The following is a 16,948-nucleotide window of genomic DNA, read 5'->3' as shown; positions in this document are numbered from 1 at the left end:
GGGCCTGCAAACTGCCTGTAACAGGCCAGGGGGTTGCACTTAGACACAAGCCAGGCCACGACTACAGCCCCCCTGCCACCCTGTTACATGCTCATAGATAGGAATCATGGTATGGCTATTGTCAGCTATCTGACCAGTATTAATTTGGGGCAGATATGCATGCTCTATCCCTCTTGATCCAGAAGTTGAAAATGTATATACCATCAATATCGGATCAATACGAACCCCAATATTCATAACTTTCCACCGGTGGCCAAGTGTCTAAATCAGTCTTTTGAATGGAACAAGCTGGTTCATGTGAAAGGGTAGTTCTCTACCTCTTATTAACCCCCCCTCCCCCGACTTCATATCTATTCCCAGCAAATATACTAGTTTTAGTTACCTGTCTACACCAGGAGGTCCTAGCTTCAATGAAAGTGTCCTCTCTCTACTTCCCCATAAGTTCAGTGAGAGATGGATATGTGGCACCCCTGAGGCTTCAGTCGCCACAGAATATTGCATCTGTCTTAAGATGTAATGCTTATCCCGGGTAAGAGGAGGTTAACGCTGGTGCTTGGGGCTTACACAATACACTTCATAAATACCCAGTTAGTGAGCCAGCACTTACATTACTTAGGAAGCCAGGCTGGGAAATTCCCGGGCAGGATGAGTCATCAAAAAGGTGGGGGCTGCCTGGGAAGTGAACGAACACACTTAGTTTCACTTTAGAAGGGTTTTTACCTCAGAACAGTTTTAGAGCAGAAGGGAGCAGACACCCTTAAGAAAGCAGAGTTTAACAGACTGGTCCTGGGGATGGGAGGCCAGAGGAATTAGTCCCAGGACTAGGGGCCATGACACCGCACTGAGCTTGCACAGGACGGACAGAGAGAGAAGCAGGAGACGACCGAATGGAGCTGTGAGACAGAGGAGCAACTTGGTAGCCAGAGGGTGAGCCCCCAACAGTGCTTTCGGGACTGGCACCAGTCAGGGTGCAGAGCCATCGGTTAGGGAAATCTTCATGGACTCTAACAAATCTGCAGAGAAAGGGGATTTCACGTTCCATTGCCCACCACCAAAAGTGTCGGGGCACAGCAGCAGATAGAGACAGGAGCCACGGTCGGGTCCATAACAAGTTTTACACTGTGTGTATGGGACGGCAACTAAAGCCAAGGACACTGGGATCCCCAAGTAACTTCACGCCACGGGGATACACACTACAAGACGCAAGGAGGAAGGTCTCACATGCTTCACAACACCGGTGGTGGCTTCTGCTTCATCCGGGATCGGCTGGGGCCCATCACAGCGATGACCGGTACTCTGCGGGCGCAGCACACGAACTGTGAGTAAAACACTTGGAACCACAGCCCCTGTGTGAGACTCTGATTTGCTGGTGCCACCGCCCAACGCTTTGGCGTCAACGGCCTTTCCCCCGTCCTCCCCGGGGATCTCTCCACCTGTGGGGAGCTGGACTATCTGGGCTGCGGTAACATCAGCCCCGGAGGAGAGCGACATCTCGCAGCGGTAGCTAATCCCTGGCCGCGCACAATAAGTGGTGCTGCAAATCAAACCCCACATCTTCCCTTGGACTCTCTTTGCCTGTAGCCGACGGGGGCCACGGAGCCGGGTCAGGCCATTCACAGCAACCCCACAAAACCACTGGCCCAGTGACGAGTTATGCCCTGCAGGTCCCGAGGGGTTTAGTTTTGAAAATGGGGTCACTTGTATTTTGTTTTTTTTTTCATTGCTGTTTTGGCACCTCAGGGGCTCTGCAAATGTGCCATGGAATTCACAATCTATTCCAAATTTATGCTCACAAAACCAAATAGAGATCCTCCCTTTCCGAGCCTGGTTTTGTGCCCAAACACCAGTTGTTTTTTACCACATATGGAGTATCATCACATTTGGGAGAAATTGGTAACAAATTAAAGGATTCGTTTTCTCCTATTATCCACTGTGAAAATTAAAATTTTTGGGGCTAAAACAACCTTCTAACAGGAAAAAAATGTACATTTTCATATCCAAATTTTAAAAAGTTAATGTGAAACATCTATAGGTTCAATATGCTCAGCACCACCGTAGAGCAATTCCTTGATGCGACTAGTTTCCAAAACGAGGTCACGTGTGGGGGTTTCTGCTGTTTTGGTACCTCAGGGGCTGTGGAGACATGGTGCCCACAATCTATTCCAGCCAAATACAATCCAAATACCAAATGTCGCTTCTTCCTTTCCAAGCCCGGCCGTGCGTCCAAACAGAACTTTTGACTACATGTGGGGTATTGCAACACTCATACGAAAGTGGGTATCAAATTGTAGGGTTGACTTTTTTGTGTTACTTGTTGAAAAAGTGAAAAATTTGGGGCTAAAGCATCATTTTTGGAAAATAAAAAAGAACATTTTCAATATTACGACCTAATGTTAAAAATTCTGTGTAGTACCTGTGGGTTCAAGATGCTGACTATACCCGTGGATGAATGGTCCCCTACTATATTCCAGGAAATACCTCTCATCAGAACGCTCAGACACCGAGTTTTCTCATTGATTGGTTTTATTCAATATAAATCATAATAACGATAAATCCATTAATTACACAATCAGATAATAAAACGAAACAACATGGTGGACTCTGGGGACATTTTTTGAGCTTTGTATTGGAATCACAGAGATAATTATAGGTGGAGATTGGTTACACAGGAGGCTCTGGGATGTCACCACGATGGCAGGAACCAGTGACCGGTCATCATGGCCCCCCAGTGTATCACACCCAGGACAGATCATACATTGGGGGGCGGCACACAGGGGGCTCCTGCCATTCTGCTCCTGTAGATTTATATATCATTGATCCGGCGCCAGGGGATAAATATTTCCTGCACACGTCATTATACATTAGTAGGGTATCAGTCATTAGTAACAACATTGACCTCCATGTTTTTTACATTTGTGCACACTGTGCTGTATGATACATTTCTGCATCTCAGACTTTTTTCTTCCTCGGATATACAAACAATATTCCACATAGTTACTAATTTACACTTCCCTGTAGCCTCACCCTTTTTTGTTGATGATTTTAGACCTTTTGGTCAGGGAAGGTCTGATCTGCACAAGGGCGTGATTCCCTGGATGGTTCCTGACATCAGTTGTGCGATAGATATCAATAAACAGAGGCAGAAAGGAGGCGCTGAGAATGTTAATAACTCGAGGAGGCGGAGTTTTGTCAAGTGCATTCCTCCGCCCATAGCACTTAACACTTTAATTGTATAAAAATCTGAAATTCACAATAGTCAGGCAATGTATTGACAATATGAAGGCAACAATGAGCTCATCTTCTACATGGCTCTATGTGCATATAAATAGTTCAGGGCCATCTAACCATACAACCAGTATATAACGATTGCAAAATGCTTGTAACTTTGTAATTCGCCTCTTACTAATATTCCTGTCCCTTTTTAGATTTTAATTCTGTAGTGTAAAGTTAATTGCCGAGGTCACCGGCCTCCCTGCAGTATAAGGAGGTCGCTCTGCAGACTCTGTGCTTCAGGACCCGACCAGCCTCAGCAGGGCCGGCGTCAGCACGCGGCATACCTGGGCAAATGCCGGGGCCCTGGAGAGCCGGGGGGGCCCACTCGGCCTCGTCAGTTCTGGTGCCCCTTGGCCGGGGCCCCCTCGCCTTAGTTCTGCTGCCCCCGGGCCGAGTTCCGCAGTCCTCGGCAGGAATCTGCAGCGCCGTCCCTTTAAGGCGCGCAGACTTCCTGGTTTGAACTTCATCTGTGGGCGGAGCTACCGACCGGCCTGCTCAGTCCCACAGATGAAGGAGTTGCAGTGCCAGCCAGCGACCCCCAGCACAGCTCTTCTCTCCGGCGCTGTGTGGGCCCCCTCTCCGGCGCTGTGTGGGCCCCCTCTCCGGCGCTGTGTGGGCCCCCTCTCCGGCGCTGTGTGGGCCCCCTCTCCGGCGCTGTGTGGGCCCCCTCTCCGGCGCTGTGTGGGCCCCCTCTCCGGCGCTGTGTGGGCCCCCTCTCCACCGTGACCTGAGAGGTATGTGCCCTCCCCGCCCCCGATTTATGGGCCCTGGGGAGCTGTATGGGCTTCTCCCCCCTTAGGTGTATGCCCTGCCCCCCGGTGCTGTATGTGCTGGCCCCTGGAGCTGTGTGTGTGGGCCCCACAGAGCTACGTGTGTGTCTGTATGTATGTAGCAGAGCTATGTGTGTATGTATGTAGCAGAGCTATGTCTGTATGTATGTAGCAGAGCTATATGTGTATGTATGTAGCAGATTCATGTATGTATGTAGCAGAGCTATGTGTGTATGTATGTAGCAGATTCATGTATGTATGTAGCAGAGCTATGTATGTAGCAGAGCTATGTGTGTATGTATGTAGCAGAGCTATGTGTGTATGTATGTAGCAGAGCTATGTGTGTATGTATGTAGCAGATTCATGTATGTATGTAGCAGAGCTATGTGTATGTATGTATGTAGCAGAGCTATGTATGTAGCAGAGCTATGTGTGTATGTATGCAGCAGAGCTATGTGTGTATGTATGTAGCAGAGCTATGTGTGTATGTATGTAGCAGAGCTATGTGTGTATGTATGTAGCAGAGCTATGTCTGTATGTATGTAGCAGAGCTATGTGTGTATGTATGTAGCAGATTCATGTATGTATGTAGCAGAGCTATGTGTGTATGTATGTAGCAGAGCTATGTGTGTATGTATGTAGCAGAGCTATGTGTGTATGTATGTAGCAGATTCATGTATGTAGCAGAGCTATGTGTATGTATGTATGTAGCAGAGCTATGTATGTAGCAGAGCTATGTGTGTATGTAGCAGAGCTATGTGTGTATGTATGTAGCAGAGCTATGTGTGTATGTATGTAGCAGAGCTATGTGTGTATGTATGTAGCAGAGCTATGTGTGTATGTATGTAGCAGAGCTGTGTGTGTATGTATGTAGCAGAGCTATGTGTGTATGTATGTAGCAGAGCTGTGTATGTATGTAGCAGAGCTGTGTATGTATGTAGCAGAGCTATGTGTGTATGTATCCAGCAGAGCTGTGTGTGTATGTAGCAGAGCTATGTGTGTATGTATCCAGCAGAGCTGTGTATGTATGTAGCAGAGCTATGTGTGTATGTATGTAGCAGAGCTATGTGTGTATGTATCCAGCAGAGCTGTGTGTGTCTGTATGTATGTATCTAGCAGAGTTGTGTTGTGTGTGTCTGTCTGTATGCATGTATGATGTGTATCTATGTATGTCAGTGTATATGACTGTATATGTGAAGCCCCACAGGTGTTGTGTCGGTGCATACCTTCAGGGACTCCACGTAGCTGGTGCTGGTCACAGGTAGGGAATCTTCGGTTTTGATCGTGACGCCACTCTCAGTATTGCGGTCAGTGGGGACCGCCACTGCAGGTTAGGGGTGCCTGGGGCTGATGATATGTGCAGTCAGATGTAGTAGCCTCCTGAGAGTGAGGCAAGCCCCAGGGCCCGGTGTAGATGCGTAGTACTACAAGTCGCAGAATGACCACACAGGCAGAGTGTCTTTCAGGGTTTTTACTCACATTTGATGGCAGGGTGAGTAACCCGGGCGTAGCTGGGACGAACCAGGTGGAACCAGGTATCCTTCAGGCTGACTTTATGAGGGTGACTACTGACTCGCCTTCCTTAGCCCTTGGTGGTTTGGGGTAACCCCGACTTTGAGTCCCTATGGGGGTCACCCAGGGAAGATGCTCCAAGCCTCTCTCCCCTTCTTGTTTTGCCGTGTGCTTGTTCCCCGGACCAGGCCACTCCAGCCTCTTGCCTCCTGTGACCTATGGGCCCTAACTTGTGGTTACGTGGCTGCGGCTTTTGTAGTGTTGTGGTGTGGGCTTTAAGAGCCCCACACCGGCAGGTTTAGCAGAAGAAAGTTGAATCTATCTTCGCTTCGGGATCTGCCGCCCGGTTGGGCCTGGTGCTCTCTAGCAGTCTCCTTACTTCCCACTCCGTTGCACTCTCTAGCTGAAGCTGGCTTTCAGGCAGCACTCCTAGTTGACCGTTCTCCCCCGTCTGTAGTCACTGCGCGGGCGCTGTTAGACAGCAACAGCCCCACAGGTCTGCTCCTCACTGAGCCCTCTGGAGTTCTGCTCTAACTGACTCACTGCCCCTCCTCTCCTGTTCTTGCCTACGCCACCTAGCAACCAGACTCTCCACCACACCCCTTGAGAGGAGATGGAGGCTCTACCCCCTCCACTATTCCAGTGAAGGTGAAGGCTTGCCCCCTCCTGGGATCCCCAGGGGTCCTCTCAAAGGTACATGTGTGAGACCTGATCACTATGCGCCTGTGTTCCACACCCCTGTCAGCCATCTGGATTACCTGTATTGTACTGTCCCCAGCATGGGTGCAGTACTCAGTGGTGCCTGACCAGGTCAGGGGCGCCACATTCCCCCTTAGTTATCACCAGCACGTCCTCGGGCTGCAAGACAACATTTTAAAATGCATAAAACATTAAAAACATGTAAAACATTTTTAAAAGCACCAGGTATCAGACATCACCACCCTCCACCCACAAGTCCGTTAACCCACCCAAAACCCTCTCACGTTGGCCGCGCCTTCAGCCACTTCTGGCAGGATGTAGAGGCGGCTTTCATGGGCTGGTGGTTTCAGGGTATACCTGGCCTGGTGGATCCGCGCCTTCAGCCTCTTCTGGCAGGATGCAGAGGCGGCCTCCACAGTTGGTGCTGACCAGGTACCCTCTTTGTGGTGGTGAGCCAAGGCCCCATAAACAGGCGTGCTCTCTGGTCGCAGGTGAGCCAAGGCCCTTTTCTACGGACGGGCCCCCCTGGTTGCAGACGAGCCAAGCCCCTAAACAGGCTGGCCCTGGTGGTGGTGCCACTGGTGTAACTATTTACACTGCGAGAGTTTGTGGCTATAGCAAGTTCATAGCCTTAAGGTTTATGGTTTTCTCACAATAGTTTTTGTGGGCACATTACTTGAACTTGAGAACGTTGCAAACAAACTGGTCAAAACAGTAACTTCTTACTTTACTTTACTTTACTTTACTCCTCTTTTTCAGCAGGGCGTGGGCATGTAGGGCACCGGCACCTGTGACTTTCTTGCTCTCCGTCGTCGTCCGTGGTTGTTTCATCTGTAGGATCTTTGTCTGTGGTTGTTTCATCTGTAGGTTCTTTATCTTTCCTTTCTTGGTCTTCGTCTGTTTCTACATCTGGTTCTTTATCGCTGTCTTTTCTTTCTTGTCTTTCTTGTCTTTCTTGTCTTTCTTGTCTTTCTTGTCTTGGACATGGTGCTACATCAAGCGCATACAATCCTCTTTCGCCTTCATGCATGGTGAACTGTACTACTTCTCCAATTTTCAAATTTCTGCCAGGGTGTCCTCTGGGCAGGTGGGCTTGAACATCTCTCCGATTCACAAATATGCCCTCTTTTATTCCTTTTACTACAATAAAGCCGTATCCGCTTTTCAAGTTGAAGTCCTCTACTATTCCTCTGTAAAGGGGTCCTCTGGCCTGGGCTTCAGACCTTCTTAGGCACCTTTTCTCCTGTAGGTCTCTGGCGGTGACCTCTCTCTGCTCTGGAGACAGTGGTGTTGGAGGATACTTTGCTCTGCTGCGCCGCCGTGTCTTGCGGGCTGGATTCATGCCTGTGGGCTCCCAGGTGAGGTCTTTGGGTTGATCTTCATCTGCTGACGGTGTCAAGTCTTCCTCATCCCAGCGAGAATAGGGCAGCATCTCTGGCTCTGGGTAGGGGTCCACTGCTGGTGGCACTGGAGTCGGAGTCAGTCCTTCTGCTTCCTGGCCTCCTCTCCCCCTTAGTTCTTCCTGGCACTCCTTGGGTAGCAGTGCTGGGGATGGACTTCTTTCCGCCGGCCCAGGTGGGGAACTCTTTGCCATGGTTGCTGCAGGAGTTGTCGGGATACTCTTTGGGGTGTGCGGAGGGAGCATGTACCGCTCCACCATCTCCCGTGGGAACTTAGCTTCCAGGTCGGCTTTTAGCTGCCAGTATGCAGAGTCCTCACCTACCAGGGATTGCCTAGCAGGGACTTCCTGAACCTGGGGAGCCTTGTCTGCTCTGGCCTTGCAGGCCGGGGAAAATGATGAGGTAGTCTTCTCTTCTTGGCGGGCCGCGCCTGTCATGGCGGCGGCCTGGTCTTGGCGGGCCGCGCCCGATATGGCGGCGGCCTGGTCTTGGCGGGCCGCGCCCTGTATGGCGGCGGCCTGGTCTTGGCGGGCCGGGCAGGGCATCACTGCGACAGCCGGGTCTTGGTGGGCCGAGCAGGGCATCGCTGCGGCGGCCGGGGCTTGGTGGGCCGAGCAGGGCATCACTGCGGCGGCCGGGGCTTGGCGGGCCGAGCAGGGCATCGCTGCAGCGGCCTGGTCTTGGCGGGCCGGGCAGGGCATCGCTGCGGCGGCCGGGGCTTGGCGGGCTGCACCTGGCGTGGCTGTGGCCTGGTCTAGCGTCGCCGCGCCGGGCGCCTCTTCAGGGACCGCGGACGTGGCAGCAGGGGTCGGGGCACTTGCGCTGGCCGGGGCATCACTCGACTCACCCATCGTTGGCAGCATCGGGGTCTGAGTTGTCACCTCCCGGTCCGGCACTCGGCGCGCGGCTCTCCCTTCATAAGCCTGAACCGCCGCGGTCATCCACAGGAACTCCGCCCGTCCCTCTCCGATCAGCCTTCCGACCCTGGCTTCCAGTTGGTCGCAGAACTCGGCCAGCTCCCGACACCACCAGGCAGCGGAGCCTGGCTCTGGGTATCCGCGTCTGGATTCCATTTCTGCTCTCCGCAGCAGCAGGTTTGTGGCTTCCCTTCTCTCTCGCCGTTTCTGGACGCTTCCGCTCTCATAGCTGGCAAGGTCAGAACTCTGCAGGGGATCTCTGGGTAGCCACACCTCTTCGTGGGCGGTAACTTCTTACAGCGCGGGCTGCTGTTGTTTTTCAGCGCGCTTTTCATGGTGGCAATATGGCGGCGCTTCCAATTTTTCAAGCGGACCGCCTAGGCACATGGTCACCTGTCTTAACAGGTCTAGTCCTTATCCTGTTCGTGACGCCAGATGTGAAGCCCCACAGGTGTTGTGTCGGTGCATACCTTCAGGGACTCCACGTAGCTGGTGCTGGTCACAGGTAGGGAATCTTCGGTTTTGATCGTGACGCCACTCTCAGTATTGCGGTCAGTGGGGACCGCCACTGCAGGTTAGGGGTGCCTGGGGCTGATGATATGTGCAGTCAGATGTAGTAGCCTCCTGAGAGTGAGGCAAGCCCCAGGGCCCGGTGTAGATGCGTAGTACTACAAGTCGCAGAATGACCACACAGGCAGAGTGTCTTTCAGGGTTTTTACTCACATTTGATGGCAGGGTGAGTAACCCGGGCGTAGCTGGGACGAACCAGGTGGAACCAGGTATCCTTCAGGCTGACTTTATGAGGGTGACTACTGACTCGCCTTCCTTAGCCCTTGGTGGTTTGGGGTAACCCCGACTTTGAGTCCCTATGGGGGTCACCCAGGGAAGATGCTCCAAGCCTCTCTCCCCTTCTTGTTTTGCCGTGTGCTTGTTCCCCGGACCAGGCCACTCCAGCCTCTTGCCTCCTGTGACCTATGGGCCCTAACTTGTGGTTACGTGGCTGCGGCTTTTGTAGTGTTGTGGTGTGGGCTTTAAGAGCCCCACACCGGCAGGTTTAGCAGAAGAAAGTTGAATCTATCTTCGCTTCGGGATCTGCCGCCCGGTTGGGCCTGGTGCTCTCTAGCAGTCTCCTTACTTCCCACTCCGTTGCACTCTCTAGCTGAAGCTGGCTTTCAGGCAGCACTCCTAGTTGACCGTTCTCCCCCGTCTGTAGTCACTGCGCGGGCGCTGTTAGACAGCAACAGCCCCACAGGTCTGCTCCTCACTGAGCCCTCTGGAGTTCTGCTCTAACTGACTCACTGCCCCTCCTCTCCTGTTCTTGCCTACGCCACCTAGCAACCAGACTCTCCACCACACCCCTTGAGAGGAGATGGAGGCTCTACCCCCTCCACTATTCCAGTGAAGGTGAAGGCTTGCCCCCTCCTGGGATCCCCAGGGGTCCTCTCAAAGGTACATGTGTGAGACCTGATCACTATGCGCCTGTGTTCCACACCCCTGTCAGCCATCTGGATTACCTGTATTGTACTGTCCCCAGCATGGGTGCAGTACTCAGTGGTGCCTGACCAGGTCAGGGGCGCCACATATAGATATGTCAGTTCTATACGTATTTTTGTGAGTTTGTCTTTAAATATGTATATGTATGTGTACGTATGTGTGTGTCTGCGTGTGGATGGGGCCCGCCGGGACTCTTCCGCCCAGGGCCCACAAAAACCTGGAGCCGGCCCTGAGCCTCAGTGTCGTGCACTTCTCCCATGCTGCAGAGGTAAATATGTCTCTATTAGCTGATGGGAGAAGGCTCAGTGTGTGCCAGCGTTGTGACCGGCCTGAACTGTCAATCTTCAGGAGCGCACCACCCCCGGCAAGACAGGAAGCCGGCAGCAGTGTGCTCCTGAAGAAAAGAGTAGAACAACCATTTAAGCACTTGAACATTGCGGTAACATAAGCAGCAGGTGCTAATGAAAACAACATCCGACAACCTCAGAATGCACGGACCGGTTGCGAGTTTTTTGACCCAAACACAACATCTTTATAGATATATATGAGACTGTCGAGTTCGGGTCGGGAGACGCACAGCTAGAGCGAGCTGAAACCATGATACAAGATGCCGGAATTCAGCCAAAGGTAAAACAACAACAACAAAAACTAAGCGTTATCGCTGGTAGATTGCAGCAACAGAAAAACAGCTGGTAAAGAAAGGTTCAAAATTAAAAACAATTTTTTTGAAAAATGATATAATTTTCCAATCTCGGAAATCACAATAAAGTTATTGTGTCATTTATATCACACAGCGATCGGAATAGATAGAAACAAAATAATAATGAGAACATGTTTTCCCACTCTTAAGCGGGCTTTACACGCTACGATATCGCTAGCAATTGCTAGCGATGTCGAGCGCGATAGCACCCGCCCCCGTCATACGGCCGATATGTGGTGATCGCTGCCGTAGCGAACATTATCGCTACGGCAGCGTCACACACGCATACCTGCCCTGCGACGTCGCTGTGATCGGCGACCCGCCTCCTTTCTAAGGGGGAAGTTCTTTCAGCGTCACAGCGAGGTCACAGCAGCGTCACTTAACCACCGCCCAATAGAAAAGGAGGGGCGGAGATGAGCGGCCGGAACATGCCGCCCACCTCCTTCCTTCCTCCTTTTCGGATGGACGGAGGTAAGGTGATGGTTGTCGCTCCTGCGGCGTCACACATAGCGATGTGCGCTGCCGCAGAAGCGACAAACCACATCGATACTGAGCAGAAAACAATATTTTGTTTTAGGATGCCCTCTCCGTGACCACCGATTTTTCCCTCTTTTGCGATCGTTTAGGGTCGCTCAGAGGAGTCACACGCTGCGATCTCGCTAATGAGGCCGGATGTGCGTCACAACCACAGTGACCCCGACGATATCTCCTTAGCGATATCGCAGCATGTAAAACACCCTTTACTCCCCAAAAAAGATTCTCAACATTAAACACCATATTATATGTTCCTTAGAATGTACCCAACAAAAATTAAGCTGCCGTAAGACAGAAATAAAAAGTTCTGCTTATAGACACCTTTACATTATTATTATTTAATTAATCATTTGTTCCTAAGTGCAAAATAATCAATTTTCTAATTTATTCATTACAGATGTGTGAGTGTTTTCCGCAGTAGAGTATAAAGCTTCACAGCCTGGGACTTGGGTGACAGCACTTTATTCTCTGCTCTTCCTCTACCTCCTCTCAGTGTTAGGGGTACTTTGCACACTCCGACATCACAAGCTGACGATGCGATGTTGAGCGCGATAGTCCCCACCCCCGTCGCAGCAGCGATATCTTGTGATTGCTGCCATAGCGAGCATTATCGCTACGGCAGCTTCACACGCACTCACCTGCCCTGCGACGTCGCTCTGGCCGGCGAACCGCCTCCTTACTAAGGGGGCGGGTCGTGCGGCGTCACAGTGACGTCACACGGCAGGCGGCCAATAGAAGCAGGGGGGCGGAGATGAGCGGGACGTAAACATCCCGCCCACCTCCTTCCTTCTGCATAGCAGCCGGGACGCAGGTAAGGCAATGTTCCTCACTCCTGCGGCTTCATACACAGCGATGTGTGCTGCCGCAGGAGCGAGGAACAACATCGTACCGTCGCTGCTGCAAAATTATGGAAATGACCGACACTACACCGATCATACTATAACGATGCTTTTGCGCTTGTTAATTGTATGTAAAAGGATTCACATACTGCGATGTCGCCAGCGATGCCGGATGTACGTCACTTTCGATTTGACCCCACCGACATCGCACCTGCGATGTCGCAATGTGCAAAGTACCCCTTAGAGATAGCAGCAGGTCTGGAGAGGAGATTGTATGGGGCAGATTGGAGTGTAGGGGGTGGGGGATGGAGGTGAGCGCCGCCGTTCACAGGAGATCAGCATTTCTGCTGTACAGAGCGGTGCTGATGTTGAAGTCTCTCTGTATAACAGAAGTGATTGGAATATATCAGTTTCAAGTCGCCTAAGAGAACTTGCAAAAAAACAAACAAAAGTTCAAATCACCCCCCTTTTACCCCATTGAAAATAAAGAAATAAAAAAAATACATGTATTTGCTATCATCGTGTTCAGAAATGCCCAGTCTATTAAAATGTAAAATAAATTAATTTGATTGGTAAACAGCGTAACAAGAAAAAATATCAAAACCCCAGAATTACCTTTTATTGGTGGCCACTGCAACAATGCAAAAAGAAGCGATCAAAACATAATATCTACCCAAACATAGTACAGTAAAAAACATCAGCTCAGGACGTAAAAAATAAGCTGTCACTGAGCCCCAGATCCTGAAAAATGAGAACATTATGGCAACAAAAGCGCAATTCTTTTTTGGATAAATTTCTGATTTTTTTTTCACCCTTCAAATAAAAAAACTATACTTTTTTGGTGTCTACAAAGTCGTACTGACCTGAAGAGTCATATTTCCAGGTCAGTTTTACCATATAGTGAACATGGTAAATCAAAAAAATACAAAAATATAGTCGTGGAATTGCACTTTTTTTTTTTTTATTTCACTGCACTTGGAATTTGTTTCCCATTTTTCAGTATAATATGTGACAGAATGAATGGAGTAAATCAAAAGTACAACTCGTGCGACAAGAAGCAAACCCTTATATGGCAATAATGAATGAAAAATAAAAATGTTATGGCTCTTGGAAAAAGGGGAGGAAAAAACGAAAATGAAAAATGGAAAATCACCCAGGGGTGAAGGGGTTAATGGATCATCCCCTTTCAGTAAATGTTTGGGCCCGGTTGCAGTACTCACCAATCTTAGTTCTAGCACTAGCGTCACATCGAGAGCGCTGCAGCCAATCAGTGAGCTCCCTGTGTAGACGGTGCCCCCTTCAGAGATGCTGAGTTCTCCGATTGGTTGTTGTGCTGTCACCCTACTGGCTGAATACTCCACCAATCAGATTCTGCTCCCTGTGATGTCACAAGTCATTGGGCACATTTCTCCTATGACGATAGCTCCTCACTGTAAGTGAACCCAAACTGTAAGGTTCGGCATCTGTACTGAACAGCAGGTGTTCAGGTCCCAGATCCAGACACAGACTTCTCAGGGAAGTCAATGTTACTGTTCAAGTTTGGCCACCTGAATAATAATAACAAAAAAGGAAGTAAAATGGTTAAAGGAGGAGCATTTTACTTACCGAGTCTCCCGCGCAGCTATAACACTACTTCCGGGTCTGCTCATTACAGCTCATGCATTTGCACTGCTTTCCCTGCCCACCGTCTATGATAGCGTCTGTGACTGGCTGCAATCAGACTCTTCTCTGACTGATTACCCTCACAACCACTGTCTGGCTGCTGAGTGGAATGTAAAAATCAATAAATAAAATGGCACTGGGTCCCTTTTGTGATACCCAGCACAGATAAAGCCACAACTACAGGCTGCAGCCCCCAGCCCTGCGCTGTGTATCAAATTAAGAGGAACCACGTGCTGTTTTTTTATTATTATTATTATTATTATTATTATTTAAATAAATAAGTTGCGGTCTCTCCCATTTTTGCTAACCAGCCAAGATAAAACCAACAGTTGGGGACTGTTATTCTCAGGCTGGGGGGGCTAAGGTTATTGGTAAACTTAGGTAAACTCAGTGAAGTCACATCTCTCAGCTGTGGTTCAGTCAGTCTCTGCCTGGAGTTGGAGCAGGGCAGTCATGTTCTCCCATGCTGCAACTCCAGTATGTTGCAGAGCCGGGATCGTCATGGGACGTCATGTTTGTGGAGTTACGCCAGACCTGGGTATGTTGTGGTAATAAACAAAGAACTAAAATTAAGGATGTTTCCCTTTTCTTTCATATAGGATTAGTGATGGAAGATCTCATAGACCCCTACTCATCACTAATTCTGGGCTTGATGACAGCTGTGCACTGTCATGAACCCATTATTACTCCAATTGCCACCACACCAGATTAATCGGGAAAAACCGAGTAAAGTGTAATGGATGCGACAATTCCAGGGTAACTGTGGGCTGCTATTTTTAGGCTGGGGGGTACAATAACCATGACCCTCCCCAGCCTGAGCATACCCTAACCCCCAGCTGTCGGCTTTATCTTGGCTGGGTATCAAAATACATTGAGGGGGACTGCATGTCATTTTTTTAAAACTATTTATTTTAATAATTTAAAAAAAGTTGCATACAGTTCCTCTTAATTTGATACACAGCCAATATAAGTGCACGGCTGGTGGCTGCAGCCCGTAGCTGTGGCTTTGTCTGTGCTGGGTATCATAATATGGGGGGACCCTACACCATTTCATTTATTTATTTATTTTTCACACCATCCGGCATCCAGACAGTGGCTGTTAGGGCAACCAATCAGAAAGCAGTCTGATTGCAGCCAATCAGAGACCCTGGAAGTAGTGTTACAGCCACGCGGGAGACTCGCTAAGTATAATTCTCCTACTTTTTTTTTAAGTCCAAGTGGATCCAATGGACCAAAAGATCTGTGGGTACACTCATCTCTACTCCTCACAGCTACTCCTCCTGATATCGCTATGGAACCTTCCCATACACATAGCACAGCATGAAGGGGCTCGGAGAAGGCGGCAGTGAAGGTGTGTAAGTGTCTGATGGGGTCACACAGCTCATAAAAGGACAGCTGCCCGGCCTCATAATCCAGACAGATCCGGACTCCATCACTGGATATCTGGTGAGGTAACCGAATATATTTACTGTCATGTATCAATAAATACTGATTATTGTACGCCAACCCTCCATATAAACCCCAGGACTTGTTATTATATCCAATGTATGACTGATCTCCACTCCTGTCTATACTGGGGTAACACATCCCCACCTTCCACTCCCATGATCTCCTGATCTCCACATCCCAGTAATGTCGTCCTGAGGTAAATCCCCTCCCGCTCATCACCTGATTATAATCCTGGAATCTCTCTGCTGTTTCTGGACGATTCTCTCTTATTTCTGTGCAGGTCGCAGTTTTCAGATCATCTGATATAAGGAGATTATTACCAGCCGTGTTTACATCCAGTAATATGTCTACAGGATCCTGTACATAGAAGATCACATATATATCTTTTATCATAGCAGATAATGTGTGTGATATGTGTGATATCAGCTTCACACCCCGATCATCTTCATCATCTCCTTCTGTGTCCTCATCACCTCCATCATGTCCCCCTGTGTCCTCATCACTTCCATCATGTCCTCCTGTGTCCTCATCACCTCCATCATGTCCTCCTGTTTCCTCATCACCTCCAACCTCCTCAGGATCACATAACTCCCTGGTGTATGGATCATGTAAAACAATCAGTGGATCAGTCATGTTACACAGCTCCTCAATGTGCCTCATCTTCCTGGACAGCACGTACTTCTTTATTTCCAGCTTCTGGATCACATCAGACAGTGACAGTGACACCTGCTCTTCCCGTCTGGAGATATCACTCAGGACCTTCTTCTCCAAGTCATGCAATCGTCTCCTGATGTCTTTAAACTGAGCAGTGACTATCTTGGCTTCTCCAGCTGCTTTTTCTTGAGCTTTTCTCCTGAGCTCCTCCAGACTACGGACTCTTTCCTTAGTCTTTATTCTATCTGTGATCACTTTCTGGAGAACATTTCTCAGTTTCTTCTTCTTCTTCTCAGAGGCCTCATCCAACATCTCCACCTGGTGTCCTCGATGTTCTCCGGCCAAACTGCAGGACTCACAGATACAAGAAGCGTCCTCAGTGCAGTAATATTCCAGGATCTTCTCATGGACAGAACATTTCCGCTTCTCCAGAGAAGTTCTGGGATAAGTTAGGACGTGTTCTGATCCTTTGCTGTGAACTCTCAGGTGATTGTCACACAGAGAAGCCTCACAGTGTAGACAGGATCTAACAGCAGGTGCAGGAGAGTGAATACAGTAAGTGCAGCGGATCCCGGTGATCTCCTGATGTCGCTGAGTAGAAAAGAAATTCTTCACTTTACACAGCATTATGTTCTTCTTCAGTGTCGGCCGCTTTTGATAGTTTTCTCTACATGAAGGTCAGAAATAAACTCGATGCTCGTCCTGGGTTTTAACAAACTTTTCAATACATTCCCGGCAGAAGTTGTGTCCACATCTCAGGGTTACAGGATCTGTATACAGGGTCAGACAGATGGAACATTCTAGGCCTTATCTCAGTCCAGCAGTCGTCATCGCAGACAGCAGAGGGAAGAAATGAAGGTAAAATTCTCAGTCAAGTACCCAGTAGGTGTGATTCCCATTTATTAGAAAGGGAGAGGCTGAACTTCCCCATCTGACTGTATCTACAGGTTCAGTGACATTGTCATTCTCAGCAAGTACTTCTTTAACCCCTTCACCCCTGGGTGAGTTTCTGTTTTTCGTTTTTGTTTTTTTTTCTCCCCTTCTT

General features: G+C 49.3%; 1 pseudogene; it reads right to left on the bottom strand.

Annotated features, from left to right (window-relative positions):
- Window positions 1–13,664: 13,664 nt before the first annotated feature.
- On the bottom strand, window positions 13,665–16,734 carry LOC142302165 (E3 ubiquitin-protein ligase TRIM39-like; annotated as a pseudogene).
- Window positions 16,735–16,948: the final 214 nt, after the last annotated feature.

Source organism: Anomaloglossus baeobatrachus, chromosome 4, assembly GCF_048569485.1.
Source record: "Anomaloglossus baeobatrachus isolate aAnoBae1 chromosome 4, aAnoBae1.hap1, whole genome shotgun sequence".
NCBI classification, from domain to species: Eukaryota; Metazoa; Chordata; class Amphibia; order Anura; family Aromobatidae; genus Anomaloglossus; species Anomaloglossus baeobatrachus.
Note: the sequence above shows the minus strand (reverse complement) of the source record. Positions and strands in the feature narration are given on the sequence as shown.